The sequence below is a fragment of the Sus scrofa genome, chromosome 10, assembly GCF_054392235.1.
Source record: "Sus scrofa isolate SSC_HxYL_T2T_F1_AM1 chromosome 10, Sscrofa_HxYL_maternal_Yorkshire_Landrace_v2.0, whole genome shotgun sequence".
In the NCBI taxonomy this organism is placed as follows: Eukaryota; Metazoa; Chordata; class Mammalia; order Artiodactyla; family Suidae; genus Sus; species Sus scrofa.
Genome location: NC_139392.1, coordinates 90,181,892 through 90,198,404, shown reverse-complemented (window position 1 = coordinate 90,198,404; position 16,513 = coordinate 90,181,892). Strand labels below are relative to the sequence as shown.

Here is a 16,513-nt window from a genome sequence, read left to right as displayed (position 1 = left end):
TTGTATCTGTTGTGTCAAAGTGAGTGACTGGTTTGTAAATTGTTTCAGTGTAGTTCTTTCACTCCAAAGTGTTTAGTTAGGTTGTCACCCAATAGAGACTTGTTGAAGTAACTACACAAAATAGAAAGCTCGCTTTCAGTCAGCTGGATACTTTCCTTTGTTAATGGATTATTCTGTTAGGTCTTTGTCTTAAGCTTCTGCAGGAAATTAATGTTGGTGTTCCTATTTTGACCATGTTTTGAGGTTGTATACACACATAGAAACTGAAGTATGGCATCGTCAACATTTTTAAAAAGGTTTTTGTTCTGGAAAATTTCAGTCATATACAAAAGTAGAAGAGTGTAGTAATTAACTTCATGTAACCAGCATTCAGCTTCAAGCCATAAGCACTGTATGTAGATCTTAGCTATAAAATATGATAAATACAAGATGTCAGTTAATTTTAGAAATATAAGAACTAAATTAATTCTTCAAACGTCAGTACCATCTGTTGTTATACCTACATGTATCTCAATTTTGGTAGAGTTTGTTTTCATAACCACGTCTATTACACAATTTTCTATTTAACAAAACCTCCAAGGTAGCTGAGCTTGTAAAAGGAATGTCTTTCGTATGAGGTGAGATTTTAAAGTATGCAAATTTAATTTGTAGATCAAATCCCAGTTTCACTGCTATTAAAGGAATCTTTTTAAACCTTGGCTGTATTTTTGTGTTTATGAGTTTGAACTGCCATGTATCTCATTGCCTTAAACCAGCCCCAGAGTGTATGTAGTTTTCTTTTTTCAGCACTGGTGTTTTCTATTTTGTTTTACTATTTGAGGCTCTCCAGTACCTTAAAACATAATATATAATTTTGACTGACGAAAAGTAGCTTAATTGGGTCTCTACGTATTCATCTAATTCTCTTGAGAAATCCCGCCCCACCAGAAAGAACCTGGGCTTTGGAAGGGTGGGGACCTGGGCTTGTAGCCTTTCCACTAGTTAACTAAGTTCACTCACGCAGCCGATATTTATTTACCGCATACTTCCTAAGTGCTGTGTACACAGAACCTCATTTTTTGACATGGGAAATACATCAGTGAACAAAACAAACAAGCCTCATTCCCGAGTTTTGCCCGCATTGTAGTTGAGACCGACAATATCAAAGTAGCTCATCATTTGATAAAGTGTCAGGTCATGATTAAGTGCTGTGGGAAGAGAGAAGCAAGGAGGGAGGGAGAGTGAGGATGGGAGTCAGGAGGGGTGTGACTTTGGATGGAGCATGAGGATGGCATCCGAGCAAACCTAAGAAAGAAATCCAGGTGCATGTGTCCCCCCTACACACACCGCCTTGGGTGTATTTTATGTGAAACTGTTTCAGGCAGAGCAGGTGCAGTGAGCACACGTGCTCTCACACAGAAACAAGCTTTACATTTTTAGGAAGAACCAGGTCCCCTGATCGGAGCCGGGAGTGAAGGGTGGGCATGAACAAGGAGACGTGGGGCAGGGGGACCTGAGAGGCCGAGGAGCACAGCAGCGCTTTTGGGCTTTTGGAGGCCATCGTATGGAAGAGTTGGGTGTGTTCTGATCTCACGGGGGCCCTGATCTAATTTGTGTTCCAGCAGGATCACTCTGGCTGCTGTTTGGAGACCAGAGGATAGGGGTCGGCTTAGGCGGCAGTGATCGGGCGTGTGGGTGGGGGGGCGGCAGGGCAGAGGCGACCTGAGAGGGGCTGACCCGGGCCTTTGCTGATGGATCGGGTGTGGGGTGAGAGGAAAGAGAAGCTCGGCAGCCAGTGAGCAAAAAGGCAGTTAAGGAGGAAACTCTTCTGAGAAGTTATGTGAGATGAAGACTGAGGACCGACCGTGGAGTTTGGCAAGAGAGAGGCCACTTTCTGGGGCAGCTTGGGGATGAAGGTCTGATTGGGGGCAGGGGTTGAAGAGCCGACGGGCAGGGCAGTGTCAGAGTGTGTGCACGGGCCAGAGTAGACTCCTGGCAAGTGGCTGGGCCGCCCAAGTCCTTCTGTCGGTTTCGTCTTGTTTTTCGGATTGGAGAATGAAGAAGGTGCCCCTCAGGCCCAAAGGGACCGGGGAGTGGAGGACGGTGGTCCCTAGTGGTGTGAGCTTCCAAGGACGTGTGGCAGAAGGAGACCAAGTGAGCAGCGAGAAGGAACTAACCCCCGCTCCCTGCCACCTTGGGATGGTTCGGTGTGTGGTACCTGGGAGAGGAAGTGGGGCTGACGTGGAAGTGGTACCCTCAGATTTCACAGGAAGGGGAGGGAAGCCTTTGCCAAAGACCCCGGCCCCGCAGGAGGTTCTGCCTGTGACTGTGAGTTTCGGAGGCACGGCGTCTGGGCAGATGGGAAGTGGCGTCTGATCGGGGCTTGGGAGGAGTGAGGGTCCAGGCGAAGACGGATGGACAGCCAGGAGTTCAAGCTTCTGAGATGAAAGGAGACTGAGGCCTTGGGGGATGCTTTTCACTGAGGGGAGGTGATTGCATCTGCTCCACGATAGGCCCCTTCTGAGGTGTGGTCTCTCCTGCACCTTGTGGCAGTGGAGGGGCGATGTGGAGCCCTGGAGGGGCAGCCCCACCAAGAACTCAGTGGTCCTTGCAGAGTGCGCTCTCCTGGCTAACTGGATTAATTGTGCATGTGAGCAAGTGGCATGGCCTTCCCAGGCCTCGGTGTTTTCCTCTGTCAAATGGAGATAAGTCCAGGCTTGCAGGTATTTATGATTTAGAGATAAAGGCGTATATATATATATATAACCCGGGTGGGTCTAGGGATCGGGATCTAGCAGGTGCTGCATGACAGCCTTCCCTATATGTACATAGATAAGTATTTTATACATTTCTAGTCCTTGCTCATATTCAATAAGGATTTGTTCATTTGTTGACATCATCCTATATGTGTATGTGTGTATATATACATAAAATACATATATATGCATGTATACATATGTTACTTACATACATAGAAACACACACATAAAATGCTGGGTCATTTGTTGGGGTTTATCCTCCACGAGATGGATGCCGGGGGCGGATTGTGTGATCCCCGTCTTTGTTTATAATGTTGGGGCTTTCATGCTGTCCATTTTGTTCTGAGATATAAGTGATAAAATGTATTTCTAGCCATCTTATTCCAAATAAAGTCGTAGTGATTTTTGTATAGCATCTAATGAAAGAGAGAATGATCTCCTGGTGTCTATTCTGTATTATTCACAGAAACAGTTTCTAAAGAGCAGGTCTGTATTTGTGCAATATAAATGCCTTATCTTGTTTACTTGCTATAAACTGGCATTTTTGAAGGCAGAGTGGAGATAAAAATCACGGTTAGTTGTCGTCCTTCTTTAACGTAATATGGCTAAACCTGAAAAGCCTTTTGATTGCAGGTAAAACATTTTTTAAATAAAGCTTATCTTTTTACCAAATATTTTAAGAAAACTTGGTAGCACTGAAATAGAGTGAAACTGTTTTTGTCAATTTAGAAAGTTAATCATTTTGTTAACAGTGATTTATACTGTAGCTAAAAAGCTCTTGGTAGTTTCCCAAATCTTAAAGCCAGCTGACCTTGCATTTGAACTGGGCTGTAATGTAAACATTTTCTTGAGATGGCGAGGGGTTGGGCCAGACAATCTGGAGGATATTAGTGGAGTTCTGTTTGAGGGAAGTTGGAATCCTGAGATAATTCTCAGGAGCTCTTTTTAAGGTCAGAAGCTGTCTTTGACGTTACATGTTTCTTAATTCTTTCTTGGTCTTGTTACTAATGTACCTATTCCTCTTGGAAGTCTGATGAGTAAAAGACATACCTTACTTTGTGGTAGGACATAGGGTAGTTTTTCAATCCTTTCCACGTTATTTAGTTGCTAAAAAATAGAATATAGTATTCAGGCTACTGAGCTTGAGATTTCTACCCTACTGCCTTTAAAAATTCTTACTTAATAGTCTATTACTTATCCAAAATATTTTGTTCAAAACCAAAGACTATATCAACTCCCTTTGACACTTCCCCCCTTTTGAAAAAACTTTCTGAGATGCACTGAGCAGTGTTTTTCCAGCTTCAGGTCATGACTCATTAATGATTAAATCAGTTTAGTGGGTTAAAAACAGCATTTTAAAAAAAAAAATGGAATTCACCGCTCCTAGTGAGGGTAGATATTGTTTCATGACACTTTGGTTGTAATTATACATGTAGATGAGAGTGTGTGTGTGTGTGTGTGTGTGTCTAAGTGTGGAAACGTAAAGTATTTTTTACTGTGAGTTGCCATCAGAGTTTGAAAACTTACTACAGAGAATATTTCAGGTGAAGTTTTTATAGTCTTTTTTATAAGTTTACATTTAAAAATTTTGAGTTTTCAGCTATATGGCTGATACTATTGTTAGTTTAAAAGGTCGCAGTTTTCTAATTTTTTAATAGTGACTCCTATTTTCAAATTCTGACATTTTCACTTGATCAAAAGCTGACATACCAGAGCTAAGCAAAAACCATGCTTCTATTAATTTAAGGAATCTCTCTGCAGGCTCTCATGCCAGGTAGTAGACATACCGAACTATAGAGGATGCAGTTTTCTGTCTCCAAGAAATCGTAATCAAATTTTTGTCAGACCTGTGTTGAAATATTTTTGTGTTCATATTTGTTTTACTTTTTCTTTTTAAAAATGATGACCTATTTCCTTAATAAATGCAACTCTTCAGCATTCAAAATCAAAGGAATTTTTGAAAGGAGTAATTGTCCTTGGAAACTTGTCAGATTTCTCAAGGCTATAATTGAGTACTTCTTCCTGCCCGAATTTTTTCTGCTTATTAAATAAACTACCACCGAACTAATGCTAATTGTTCAAGGTTTTGGACTAGGTTTGCACTGGGGTTCTAATCTGGCAGATATCGTTACTGTTTTTTCTGGACTCGGGGAAAGACCAGTTTGCGAGCTGTGAACTTGGATGCCTTTTCCACTGTGCTCTTTGTACCACCTCATCCCTTTTCCGCATCTCTCCTCTCCTGTACAACAGAGAAGACAACCAAGTCCTACTCCAGATACTGAACAGATGCCTCGATATCTCGTTCAGAGTAATCTAATCCTCGAATCACCTAGACATTACGAATGCCAGTGTGCTGATTCGTCACGGGGCCTGGCGTTTTCTGTCCCTCACCTTTGGAGAAGAGTACAGCATGACAGATGATAACTGAGCTGGGCCATTAAGACTGGACTGTTGACTCAGAACTACTGTCATCTGTCCTCAATCGCGTTTTAAAGCAAATGCCTAGGAGTCCCGTGTTCATGGTTCATCACTCGGTAACTCATGTCTCGGTGTATGTTTTGACTGCCTATTGTCAGTTTTACACACAGGAACACAGCAAAGGTGTTCCATTTTATTTAAAGCAGTGCTGCCAAGGAACAACGCTTCTCCTTCAAACAGTAAGAAATCGCTAGGAGAGCATCTTTTATCGAAGCGTATATGGCTTTAGAGAAAACCAGAGCAGACTGCAGTGTATAACTGGATAACGCGTTTCTTAGAAAACTTGTGTCTCCTAGCTTATGCATGTAAACCAGTTGGTAACATTAGGTTCGTTTAATATGTATAAATCTTCCGTAGAAGACTTCAGGTCAGCCTACCAAACACTTGATCTCCTCATACTATCTTTATTAAAAGTTGTCTTTCTTTCTATATGAGTAAACCCGCGTCGTTAAATGAGCAGCTGTGCTTCAATCTCATTATGATTTTGGCAGAAATCTCCAACAGTGAAACAGTTCAAGTTGAAGGCTGACATTTTATATCCTTGATTCATGGTGCGTGAACAAAATAGAGAGTCAGGGGAGCAGAGTATCAGATGTAATTGAAAATTGCTTCGTGTCACATCTTAAGTAATAATATGTAGTTTATGTGTCTGTTTATTAACCTTTTTGTTATAGGTTTTATGTGTGTGTGCTTTCTTTTTCTGTGTACTTTGAAGGGGGACTTCCTTATCTGTAATCTGTAATATTGCTGACATGAAAACTCAGGGTAATTTTAATTTTCCCAGTGTTTACCACATCTTTATGTTTAAACCAGTCGAAAGGAGCTTAATTATTTTCTTCTGACTTTATTTTTGAAGTTAGTACAGCTGTGTTTGCTACGTAGCAGACACAGGTCTTTTTTCCCCTTCCACCTCTGGTCTCATTAGTCTCGAGCTGCTTTGGTGTTCATCCTGAATGAAATACTGTGGTTGACGCATGATGATGTATTTTTTTAAAAAAGAGTCCCTTCCTGCTTTAAATATAAACAAAACATGGACTCACTTCCCCAACTTGTCGGATTCACTGTTCAAATACTGCTATTACTTGATAGTCCATTGTATTTGAGTAAATGGGGAAAGAATTAAATTTTTGCACACATGATTGACTCTTTATACAAAAACCAAGGTTAGATGTCGTGAATAAGAAATTTGTCGAGCTAACATTTGATGTGAAGGAATAATGAAACTGTCTATTTTCATTTTGAAAATAAAGGGCCATTCCAAGGTAGAAAGTCTATTTCATACTTGAATTTTATATAATTTGATAGAAACAGAGGAACTAGGACAGTTGAATCATGCAGTTCACAATATTTAAAAATTTCATTTTAAAAATTCTGTTTGAGCACCCTCATGCCGTTAAAAAGAAAACATTCAGCCTTTTCACTGTCAACATGAGCAAGCTTGATGTATCACTCTCCAGCAGTGTGTATGACTTACTGTCTTGTACCTGGTGCCAGGGTGTTTAAGAGGCGAGGAGAAACTAAAAGCCAAAGCTGATTTTTTTTTTTTTTTTTTTTTTTTTTTTGTGCACTAAGTACAGGAAGTGTGTTTCATTTTGTGCTGACTTGATGAGAAAATAAATTGGTATAAAAACATTGAAAGAAGCGACAGTTCTCTGCTCGCGTGTTCCGATTTTCAAGCACATCTGAGCAGTGTGAGCGTTTCCGTCCTGTCGGAAGCAGGTCTGACTTAGCGTCTGTACTTGGTTGATCATTTTGGAGTTTGAAATTCCCTGCAAGTCCCGCTTGTGAAGTCCGGTGACCTGCCTGTCAGACATCAGCAAACACAGGAGTCAAGCATGGGGTCATCTACGCGTCTTTATGGGGACCCGGCTACTCTTCTCACTTTAACCTTTCAACCCCAACCTCGTTCCTTTTGGTGGAAGTTAAGAGTTCACTCTCTTGCTGGTGACCTCATACATGACCAACTGTCCTTTAAGAATCTATTCAGGTTTTTTGTTTTTTCCTTTTTTAATATACACAACATTAAGGACAAATTGGAAAGTAGAAAAGAAAGACGCCTGTGACATCACTCCCCCAGGGGAGCTGCTTAGGCTTTTTTGGGGGGGGAGGGGATCGGGGAGCAGAGGACGGAAATTGAGTTGAAAACTTCGAGGAAAAGTCTGTAGCTGTCTCATTCGTTTCATTCCATCAGACACACCAGTATGTCCAAATCTCACTTGAAAGATAAGTTATTCAGAATTTATAGGTTGCTATAGATTCTGATTTTTTGAGTCATCGTGTCAGTTTAGTTTCCTGCTAACCTTGTCTTGCTTCTCTTTCACTCAAACTGTGTCAATAATTTTTTCAAAATTCATTTGTTTGCCTGTGTAGGCACCAGATTTTACCCCTGAAGAGACCCCTAACTGACAACCTGACAGGCTTCCTCTCAACCTTGGGGGAAAACTCCTTATTTTTTTATTAGTTTTGAACTTCATAAATGTATAATTAGTGGCGTAAAATTTAGTTCTTTATTGATTTTTTTTTTTTTTTGAGCCACACCCGAGGCATATGGAAGTTTCCAGGCTAGGGGGCTAATCAGAGCTGCAGCTGCCAGCCTACACCACAGCCACAGCAACACAGCTCCGAGCCGTGTCTGCGACCTACACCGACCTATACCACAGCTCACGACAATGCAGGATCCTTAACCCGCTAAGCGAGGCCAGGGATCGCACCCACATCCTCATGGATACTAGTCGGGTTCGTTTCCCCTCTGCCACAATGGGAACTCCTTTTATTGATCTTTTGAGGGACTGTGTTCTTACACGTTTGCTCTCATAACATTGAGCTGGAAAGCCATGTTTCTGCGTGTGTGTGTACGTGTGTGTGTGCTCAGCTCAGACTTTCCATCCCTCCTTGTAAATAACAGGGCAGTGTGTCTGAAAGTGTTTTGCCAGGTGGCAGTGGAGTATATGGGGGTTTAGCTTCTGTAGTATATGCAGTGCCGCTTCTCTGACTTGATTCACATTATGTCATTAGGAAAATAATTGTGATAGCAAAACACCAAATGTCCTCGAAAACCAAAATTTCTTACTATCTCAGCCCCCTGATTAATTTAATTGAAGACTATTCCAAGTTTACAAAGTTTTTAAAACTGTTAGATGATGCCTTCTATAGTTACATATAAAGTTTTGCTTTAAAAAAGATTTTGTTGTTTATAAATGCTAAAAATCTTTGATCTTAAAAAAAAAAAAAGCAGAACAACTATAGGCTACCCTTTGCTTTAAGAAATTGGTTTTCCTTTGGAAATAATATTTTATGACAAATCTGCTATGGATGTTATTGATCTGAATGAGAAAGGGATATTTCACTCAAAGACGTGCTTCTTGATGTAAGTAGTTTTACTGTATCCTGTGCCTTTGCCTATGACCTGAATGGCTTGTCTTTATTTAATACATCAAGCTTCCTTTCTTTTCTTCTTTTTTTCTTCTTTAGGGTTGCACCTATAGCATACGGAAGTTCCCAGGCTAGGGTGGAATTGGAGCTGCAGCTGCTGGCCTGTGCTACAGCCACAGCAATGTGGGATCTGAGCCGCGTCTCCGACCCACACCTACAGCTCACAACAACGCTAGATCCTTAACCCACTGAGCCAGGTCAGGGATCGAACCTGCATTTTCTTGGATCCTAGTTGGGTTCACAGCCCACTGAGTCCAACGGAAACTCCCCCAAGCTTCCTTTCTTTTAGTAAACCAGGGAGAAAGTGGACGAGCTGCTGCAGGGTTGTGCATTTTGTGGATGTTCAGTAAGTGCTGTTTTACTTGCTTGAGTAAAAGTTGAACTTCATTCATTCAGAATTTTGATGGCCGAGCTGGGCTGAAAATGACTCTTCTACCAGCTTAGTTAGGAAAAAGTGTTTCTTTGTGTACATTATAAACAGAATTGTGGAATGCTTGTATTTTGCTAATTAAGAAGAATTAACTAGGGAGTTCCCGTTGTGGCAGAGCAGAAACGAATCCGACTAGTATCCATGAGGATGTGGGTTCGATCCCTGGCCTCGCTCGGTGGGTTAAGGATCTAGCGTTGCCGTGAGCTGTGGTGTAGGTCTCAGCCACGGCTCAGGTCCCGAGTTGCTATTGCTGTGGTGTAGGCCAGCAGCTGTAGCTCTGATTTGACCCCTAGCCTAGGAATCTCCATATGCCACAGATGCAACCTTACAAAGCAATAAATAAATAAAACTCCTTTTCAAGGACTTTATGATATTTTTAATATCTTTTAAAATCTGTATGTCTGGCAGTAGTTTAGATGTCGAAGATACAAAGATGAACATTGCCTACCACTGAAACTGTTGTAGAGGGGAGTTCCCTGGTGGCACAGCAGGTTAAGCATCAGGTGTTGTCACTACAGCAGCTCTGACTGATCACTGCTGTGGCATCGGTGCAGCCAAAAAAAAATGTTACAGAGATGGGGATAGACACAGACAAAGACCATCACATTATAGAGTGTCAAAGATAGACTGGGGCAGGAGTTCCCGTCACGGTGCAGTGGTTAACGAATCCAACTAGGAACCACGAGGTTGCGGTTTGATCCCTGGCCTCGCTCAGTGGGTTAAGGAGCCAGCATTGCCGTGAGCTGCGGTGTAGGTTGCAGATGTGGCTCGGATCCCACGTTGCTGTGGCTCTGGCGTGGGCCGGTGGCTACAGCTCCGATTCGACGCCTAGCCTGGGAACCTCCATATGCCGCAGGAGCAGCCCAAAAAATGACAAAAAAGACAAAAAAAAGGATAAACTGAGGCACATTAAACATGTTAAGAGTTTATTTGAGCAAAATTTGATTCAAATTGGGCAGTGTCCATTCTAGCAAATAGAAAGGAACTCTGAGGAGCTGTGCACAATGATAGACTTTTCAGCCCAAAGGGAGTGGGAAGAAGGAGGTTGTTCTAGGCAAAAGATAGGTTGGTTATTGCAAGATTACTGTCCTCTAGAGGATGCTGGATCTGTCAGGCATATTACCTCCCTAGCGCCAGTCACACGATGCCTGATTGTGTTTAAAATTCCACGTCCGGGAGAGCCAAAACTGTAATTAAGTCTCGGCTTGGAGTGGGGGATTTAACAGGATCCGTTTTGGACCTGTTGTAGTGTTTCTTAGCAAGTGACAACGATGCAGCTTGTCAAACGATGGAGATACCGTGCATAGGTTCTTGTGAACACCGAAGGGGCACTCGATCAACCTGAGGATTCGGAGGGGCTTTGGGGGGTCTCTAATATCAGCTATTTTCTTCATGGGTCATGCCTTCGGTGTTATATATGGAAAGTCATTGCTGTACCCAAGTCACGTAGGTTTTCTCTTCTCTTACTTTCTAGGAGTTTATGGTTTCCATCTTCCACTTAGGTCAGTAACTATTTTGAGTTAGTTTTTGCGAAGGTGTAAGTTCTGGGTCTGGATTCACCTTATTTTGCATGTGGATGTCCAGTGGTTTCAGCACTTCTCTTTTATTAAAGATCAATTGACTGTATTTATGGGGATCTATTTTCAGAGAAGGTTTTCTGGGTTACTGTTTTATGCTTACCTTTCAAATGCATGAAGTTAACATTGATTTTAAACGGTTTTGAATAGTTAGGTGTGTAAAGAAAAGGATGATGCGCACAGACTGTCTTGTCCTGGCTCGTGGTACACGGTGGCCGCATAAACTTGTGCTGTCCATACTCCCTTCTCGTATTTTCATTTTTCCATATGTTCTTCAGAACATCTTCCAGCATGCTGGGGGCCAGAAGGCATTATTAGTGGCCTTAACATTTTAAAGAATTGTTAGCTCAGGAACCTATGTGTCATGAGGTTGCAGGTTCGATCCCTGGCCTTGCTCAGTGGGTTAGGGATCTGGCGTTGCCATGAGCTGTGGTTAGGTCGAAGACACGGCTTGGATCCCGCATTGCTGTGGCTGTGGCGTAGGCCGGTGGCTACAGCTCCAATTAGACCCCTAACCTGGGAACCTCCATATGCCATGGGAGCGGCCCAAGAAATGGAAAAAAAAAAAAAAAAAGGACGAGAAGAAAGAACCCGAGTGTAAACCTGTGGGAGGCTATTTCTCAACTTTGCCTCTTTGTGGTCCCTCCAGGCCCCAGTGTCCTTTTTTCTTTTCTCCACCAGCATCTCCGTTTCTCAACACCAGTTTTAAATAACCTGGACTCAAACCTGTCGTGACTTGACCAGTGACTAATTTACAAAACGATTGTTCTTTATTTTAATAGCAGGTGATGTTCAGAATCTCTTTTAAGACTCCACTTGATAAAACTCAGTTATAACCCATCTTTTCCTGGTTGAATCGTAGTATAAAATGTTATTTATGTGTAGTTGATAATGTTAGATGTACCACTTAACCAGCTTTATAAAAGAAACTGAAGTTATGCTAATGAAATAATAATAATGACAATATCTTGCTAGTGAAGAGGCAAAGAAAAGTGGTTTCCTAATCTCAATAATCTCAATAAGTAACAAGGAAGTTGTAAAAATACTGATGTATACACATTTAAAACCACGGCCTGGAAGTTCCCATTGTGGCCCAGCAGTAACAAACCTGACTAGCATCCATGAGGATGCGGGTTTGATCCCTGGCCTCGCCCAGTGGGTTAAAGATCTGATGTCGCCATGAGCTGTGGTGTAGGTCGCAGATGCAGCTTGGATCCCACATCACCGTGGCTGTGTTGTAGGCCAGCATCTGCAGCTCCGATTTGACCCCTAGCCTGGGAACCTCCAGGTGCCGCCGCTGCCGCCCTAAAAAGACAAAACAAAAAACAACAACAGCGAAAAACAAAACAAAACATGGTCTGCCTTAAGTCACAGGAAGGCTATTTCTTCCCCTAAATCTGGGCTTTGTTTTCTTGTCCCCTTTTCTTAGGAGATCAGAATTTTCAAAGAAGAATTACTCATTTTACAGTTTCTAGCATTTTATTTTTTTTTAAGAGACTGATCAAAACTTGATTTTAAAACAAAGGATTCAGAGTGTGTCCGTTTGTTCTGGTTTTAGGTGTGTAAGGTGGGAGTAAAAACGCTGATTTAAACACCTTTGGCGTTTTCTGCAGTAAAGGACCACGGAGAGAGAAATGACTTCTCTGATTGTGTCTCTCTACTGGAATGTCAGCTCCTCAGGGACAGGCATGGGTCCCTTTTCTTCATTGCTGTGTCCCCAGTACCTAGAGCAAGCAGGGCCATGGCTCACAGGAAGCGCTCAAGCAGGTGTTGAATAAGCTAATACAAATAGTGGCAGTACCCTGGAGTTACCTGTAACCTGCATCTCTAGGTAGCTGGGGGAGTTACAGCAATGGATTTTCTGTGAAATTTTGCCTTTTGTGTCAAAAATGCCATTTTAATGTATTATGGACATTTCTGAATTGTATCATACATTTTATTCATTTCTTGACTAGGGTACTCCAGACACACTTCATCTGCTGACTCAGGGATGTCGCTGTGAGTAATAACCGCTGTTAATTCCTAGGTGGGCAGAGAAGCTTGTGGGACTGCCTTTGGATAATCATAGCGAACAGATAAAAACTAATATCCTAATTTTTTTTTATATTCCTGCCTACCCACGGTTATCCAAGCAATAGTCTAAGACTGGCTCCCTTTGTCGTATCAAGAAATGCAAAAGACCTTTTTGACAAATAGTTACTTTTTTAGTAGCTTTTGTTTTCAGGTTCAGAGAACTAGCTGGAAAATCTGAAATATCAAGCTATATTGATGTCTGAAGTAGGCCTGCTGTAAAATAGGTTACACCGTGTAGCTGAAGGCCTGTGCTTATGAGAAAATGTTCATCTCCAAAGCAGAATTATTTTTGTGCGTGTGTTTTCCATTTGGTTGCAGTATTTGTTTGTTTTTTTTTTGGGGGGCGGGGGACAGGGGGAGTTCTTTTTAGGGCTGCACCTGTGAGATGTGGAGGTTCCCAGGCTAGGGGTCAAATCACGGCCACAGCCTCAGCAATGTGGGATCCAACCTACACCACAGCTCACGGCAACACTGAATCCTTAACCCACTGAGCCAGGCCAGGGATCACACCCATGTCCTCATGGATGCTAGTCGGGTCTGTTACTGCTGAGCCGCAGCAGGAACTCCTGATGGCACTGCTTGAAATGGTTAGTTATTATAAGTAATCTTTAGTTACCACAAGTACAATTCTCATAAATTTGAATGTAATGTAGTAACTGTATTTATTTTGCAATTCATAGTTGTATTTTAAGGGAGTTTTTTTGCCTTCCAGTTTGTTCTCTTTCTGCTCTTCCACTCAGAAGGATTTAATTTCTGCAAATGTAAACCCTATTATCAAGAGCCACAAAAACCCTGCTAAATAGGAAGGCTCATCTTCAATTCATCAAGCAAAATGGGAGTCACTGAAAGATTTTGATCCATATCTTCTCGTATGACTGACCCAGCAGATTTATCGTATTTTGTCTGCTAGACGGAGCCCATTGACAGGTCAAAGCCCTTTCCTCCAGTCCAGCACTCCTCTTACCTCTTGGCATTGACTAGATATGCAGTAAATATGTGTTGAACTAAAGTTCAAATGAATATGACAAAAGAGAATTTCAAGAAAAAGGAAGAGGAGTTCCCTGATGGCTCAGCAGGTTAAGGATCAGGTGTTGTCACTGCTGGATCGCTGCTGTGGTTCAGGTTCAATCCCTGGCCCCAGCATTTCCACATGCCATGGGCCTAAGCAAAAAAGAAAAGGATAAAGGAAGCGTGATCGGCATTCACTACTACCTAGAGCTCAGGCAGAATGAGGATTGTTTGTAGTGAGAAATGAGAATATTGCAAGGGACCAGGGGAGGCATTTCAGGTGAATGGTTGGGGCACCCAGATAGGTAAGAGTTCAGGAGTACATGAGCAGAGAAATGGGAGAGTCAGGTAGAATTTATTCTTAGGAGCAGTTTGGTGAAGGGCTAAGAATCCCTCTGCTCTGCTCTGACAGTACCCTTGCCTCATCGAACTCAAACTTTCGTGTGTGTTTTTCCTGCTAGGCTGAATTTCAGTAAGCAGTGAAGAAGAAAGACGCCCGTATATGTTGGGTGTGATACTGTGTTCCTACTTTCTTAAACTAAATGACATTTAACTTTAGGACATTTTTTTTGTTTTTAATAGGTCCATTTCAATTACTTCTTGTCACTTCACCCAAAAGTGTCAAATTGAGCACAGCTTCAAGGAGTTGGAAATATTTGTTCTGAGGTCAGTTTTTTCACAAATGGGGTTGTGTCGCATGGCTCTGCTTCAGTTATATTTCGCAAGGTGACAGGTTGACATTTGTATTAAGTTCTGTAATGTTCTATTAGTTATGTTCTTATAACTCATAGTTCTGATTTGGAAGAAATCTCTCCGTGAGCATCAGTGGGAAGGAGAGTCTATCGCACTGCTGACATCCACGGTGATGCATAAATTGCCTTTTATAGTTCTCAGCAGGGCTTCCCGTATGGTCTATAAATATTACTTATCTGAAAAGGTACTTAAGGTAAATATTTTATTATCAAATATATTTTAATCCATTTGCTTTAATTATATCTCACTGGCATATTTATAAGACTTGTCTCTAGTCATTCAGGGATTTTTTTTTTTTTCCTAGCTGAAAATTGTAATAATTTTTTTTCCAGCCAGAAACATTGTAAAATGTAGTTAGGTACTTATGACACGGCTTCCTGTAGGTAACAGTACTGTAAGGAGCTCTCACTCACGCGCACGTAAAACCACAAGGTCTGCCTTGCTGTCGTTAAACTAGGCTCCAGAGAAAACTCTAGGGAATCTAACTAAATCCTAGGTCACTGCCCACTGAGAAGATCCTGGGCTAGGTCTGTGCCAGACTTTGGAGAGGGTGTTTGCAGGCACGGATCCTGAGAAGAGCGGGGGCACATGGTGACAGTGACATGCTCAAGCTTGGTCTCCTGTGGGCAGCCTCGCTCTGCCCCAGGGAGCTCTAGCTTTGTGGGAATGTAGCGGTAGATTCTAGCTCTTCTGATGTTTTAGAAAGGCAGGAAATTTAGACTTTTAGATTTTTGGGTTTTAGCATCTCCGGATTCTTAAATCTTGGTAGCTAACCGAAGAGGTTTAAAAGCTTTATGCGCCATCTCCTGTCCACTGCCCTCCCTCCCCAAAAGAGACGTATAGAAGCCCTGGGGTTGCTCGTTGACTGGCATTTGACCACCTGTCACCATCTCCACCGCCTGGCTCAGCCCACAGTCCCCTCTCCCTGGGCCATGGCCGTCACCTCCTGGCTTCTCTCTCTGCCCCTGTTTGCTCCCCCAGAGTCTGTTCTCAGCACCACAGCTCTTGGGACTCTGCTAAGATCACGTTAGGTCAGGCCTTGTCATTGCTTTTTGCTCCACGCAGACTCTGAGCCATGGCTTTTTCAAGCACCTTGAGAAAAAACAATTGGAATTCCTGTTGTGGCTCAGTGGGTTGAGAACCCAACTAGTATCCATGAGGATGTGGGTTCAGTCCCTGGCCTCACTCAGTGGGTTAAGGATCTGGCATTGCCTTGAGCTGAGCTGTGGTGTAGGTCACAGCTGCAGCTCCGATTGGACCCCTAGCCTGGGAACGTCCATATGCCTCAGGTGTGGCCCTAAAAAGACAAGAAACGAAACGAACAGCAACACCAGCCAAAGACTCGGGTTCAGATGTCAGGCTCCCTTCTTGGACGTCCTCCTGCCCTGTGCTCCTCCAAGGACAGGCTCTGGTAGCTCTCTGATCTCTCCAAGGAGAGCACAATAAAGTTGACATCATATCCAAAGGTAGGGGGTTCAGAGAAGGTGGAGAAAAGTCAGATGTCCTCCCTCAAAAAAAGGAGAGAAAGAAAATCTGTGAGGGAAGGGACCAGGAAGATTCCTAGGATGAAAAGGCTTAAACGTGAAAATTGTATTGCACACATTTAGGCTGCCAGTTTCTGTCCCTTCTCGGGGGCTTACATGCGCCCCCAGAAGGCATTGCTCACTCAGCAGGTAAGAGCTCAGTGACTGCCTGACGCCGACTGAATGCCGAGAAACACTTCAGGCGTGTTTCAGAAGGGCCGTCTCCCCTGCCCGTGGGCTCGCTGTGTTGCAGGCAGTGTAAGGAGCAGAAAGTAAATACAGAGTAGAAGCAGAAAAGTCGGCTGAAAATTGATGGACTACCTTGCTTGCTTCTATTTTCCTCTTCCTCTCTCTCCATCTCTCTCTGTTGGCTGAATTTGGCTGAAATTTTTTACTCTACTATTTAGCCAAAGCAGTATTCAGAATATCAAGTCCATATGGTAATAATTTATTAAATATTTATAATCACAAGTATATAGTGATCAAAAGACAAAAAGAGAA

The 16,513-nt window shown here is 42.6% G+C and overlaps 1 protein-coding gene and 1 long non-coding RNA gene across 3 annotated transcripts in view; both read left to right on the top strand.

Moving 5' to 3' along the window:
- TAF3 (TATA-box binding protein associated factor 3) overlaps window positions 1-16,513 on the top strand; it is a 154,158-nt gene that overhangs the window by 82,320 nt on the left and 55,325 nt on the right. The window lies entirely within an intron of this gene.
- LOC146399594 (uncharacterized) lies at window positions 11,038-16,508 on the top strand. Its single transcript, XR_014818363.1, has 2 exons — window positions 11,038-11,252; window positions 11,944-16,508. It is a non-coding gene; the product is annotated as an uncharacterized LOC146399594 (long non-coding RNA).